This window comes from Sinocyclocheilus grahami, unplaced genomic scaffold (assembly GCF_001515645.1).
Source record: "Sinocyclocheilus grahami isolate Dianchi unplaced genomic scaffold, SAMN03320097.WGS_v1.1 scaffold887.1, whole genome shotgun sequence".
Taxonomy (NCBI): domain Eukaryota; kingdom Metazoa; phylum Chordata; class Actinopteri; order Cypriniformes; family Cyprinidae; genus Sinocyclocheilus; species Sinocyclocheilus grahami.
The window spans coordinates 221,187-224,354 of NW_015506066.1; positions in this window are offsets into that span (position 1 = coordinate 221,187).

The following is a 3,168-nucleotide window of genomic DNA, read 5'->3' on the forward strand; positions in this document are numbered from 1 at the left end:
CCACGTGATTTCCCTGTTGATTCTGCTTCGCGATCTGCTCTGAACAGCTGAATGCCCGGGAGACTCAACGCGCTGTCCGGAATGGCGTCTTTCAGCCAGGTTTCCGTGAAACACAGAGCAGCAGAGTTTGAAAAATCCTTATTTTTAATCCTTATCCTTATCTAGAGCAGAAGGAGTTCGTCCGTTTTGTTGTGTAAAGAGCGGAGGTTCGCCAGATGGATGCTAGGCCACGGCCGGCTCGCTTCCCCTGTCTACGCGTCCTGAAGCATCTGAACAGCGCCGCTGCTCCCCCGACTACAATGTCCAGCAAAACATCAGAATAATAGAAAACCAGTGAAATATCGGGTGGTGTGTACTTCCGAATGTCCAGCAATTCGTCTCTGGTGAAACTGATTGCAGGGATATAACTAAAGACAGGACAAACTAACAAAAACATAAAAACAACTGCGGAGCACGCCACGGAGGCAGCCATTAACGTCGGCGCCATCGCAAATAAATCACGTTATTACCAATAATAATGCAGAATATTCTATTTTCTGAGCTGGCATGTTTTAGTCCAGATTAAAATGCAAAAATGCATAAGTGTAAAAAAAATGTTTGAATAAAAATATGGCATATTTAACCCTTTTATGCATGCATTATTCAATCACACATAAATACTTTTTTGTATGATTGTTTTTACTTTTAAACAAGTGAAAAATCATGTCAATGCAATCATGCACACATATCCCTGCACTCATACAGTACATGCCTACACTTTTATATGAACTAATAAATAAATACAGACTGAAAGTATTGAAATAAATGATAAAATCTGAAGACTATATAATATTGCTGTTTAATAAAACTATTCAAGTGTAAATGTTATCATAATTATGATAAAACATGCAAAATAAGGCAGAATCTATATATAGGCCCAATAGGCACAATATACCCTTTGGCGCATAATGCCCACTGCAGTGGACAGATCTATTTTCTGTCACAGGAAGCAAATGTACAAGGAAACTTTTATTAAAATATTATTAAGATAAAAGTATTTCTAACATCTTATTTAGCTGAAAAATATTTTTTGTACCTGTCTGGTTTTCTGAGAATAATTGGATTTAACACTTATCCCTGAGGTACTTGGTGCATATCCTCCTCCATTTTGAGTGTATTATGCAATATCTCAAAACAAAACAAAAACAGATACAAAGACAATAATTAAATGGAATTAAATAGACAACACTTTGGTTTGGGGGTTTGCCAGTTGGTGGTTGGGACATGGTGCTACACTGGTACACATGGTGTCGAAGAATGAATTTGCATTTTATTCAGCCCGTCTGCTGCTTTTGTTTAGATAAAAGAGAAAATCTGGCCGAACTTTTACGTGGCAAACATGCAGTGTTATAAAACTTAAAGGGGTCATATGATGCGATTAAAATTTTTCCTTTCTCTTTGGAGTGTTACAAGCTCTTGGTGCATAAAGAAGATCTGTAAAGTTGCAAAGACTAAAGTCTCAAATCCAAAGAGATATTCTTTATAAAAGTTAAGAGTCAGCCACGCCTACCTAAAACGGCTCATTCTAACACGCCCCCACATATCTATGTCACGGCCGGCTCGCTTCCCCTGTCTACGCGTCCTGAAGCATCTGAACAGCGCCGCTGCTCCCCCGACTACAATGTCCAGCAAAACATCAGAATAATAGAAAACCAGTGAAATATCGGGTGGTGTGTACTTCCGAATGTCCAGCAATTCGTCTCTGGTGAAACTGATTGCAGGGATATAACTAAAGACAGGACAAACTAACAAAAACATAAAAACAACTGCGGAGCACGCCACGGAGGCAGCCATTAACGTCGGCGCCATCGCAAATAAATCACGTTATTACCAATAATAATGCAGAATATTCTATTTTCTGAGCTGGCATGTTTTAGTCCAGATTAAAATGCAAAAATGCATAAGTGTAAAAAAATGTTTGAATAAAAATATGGCATATTTAACCCTTTTATGCATGCATTATTCAATCACACATAAATACTTTTTTATATGATTGTTTTTACTTTTAAACAAGTGAAAAATCATGTCAATGCAATCATGCACACATATCCCTGCACTCATACAGTACATGCCTACACTTTTATATGAACTAATAAATAAATACAGACTGAAAGTATTGAAATAAATGATAAAATCTGAAGACTATATAATATTGCTGTTTAATAAAACTATTCAAGTGTAAATGTTATCATAATTATGATAAAACATGCAAAATAAGGCAGAATCTATATATAGGCCCAATAGGCACAATATACCCTTTGGCGCATAATGCCCACTGCAGTGGACAGATCTATTTTCTGTCACAGGAAGCAAATGTACAAGGAAACTTTTATTAAAATATTATTAAGATAAAAGTATTTCTAACATCTTATTTAGCTGAAAAATATTTTTTGTACCTGTCTGGTTTTCTGAGAATAATTGGATTTAACACTTATCCCTGAGGTACTTGGTGCATATCCTCCTCCATTTTGAGTGTATTATGCAATATCTCAAAACAAAACAAAAACAGATACAAAGACAATAATTAAATGGAATTAAATAGACAACACTTTGGTTTGGGGGTTTGCCAGTTGGTGGTTGGGACATGGTGCTACACTGGTACACATGGTGTCGAAGAATGAATTTGCATTTTATTCAGCCCGTCTGCTGCTTTTGTTTAGATAAAAGAGAAAATCTGGCCGAACTTTTACGTGGCAAACATGCAGTGTTATAAAACTTAAAGGGGTCATATGATGCGATTAAAATTTTTCCTTTCTCTTTGGAGTGTTACAAGCTCTTGGTGCATAAAGAAGATCTGTAAAGTTGCAAAGACTAAAGTCTCAAATCCAAAGAGATATTCTTTATAAAAGTTAAGAGTCAGCCACGCCTACCTAAAACGGCTCATTCTAACACGCCCCCACATATCTATGTCACTATGTGGGAAGATTTGCATAACGCCACCCAAATGTTCACGCAAAGAAAGAAGGCGTAACTTTTATTCTTGGTGTAGTATTGTTGCCGCCGCCATGTCGTGAAGAGCTGTGTGTTTCGTTGTGAAAGCAAAACTACTTTGTTTGGCCTTCCAAAAGAGGACGACATCTGCTTCGTCATGCCTGGAGCTGATCCGTGCTGGTCGCTGAGGAAATACTT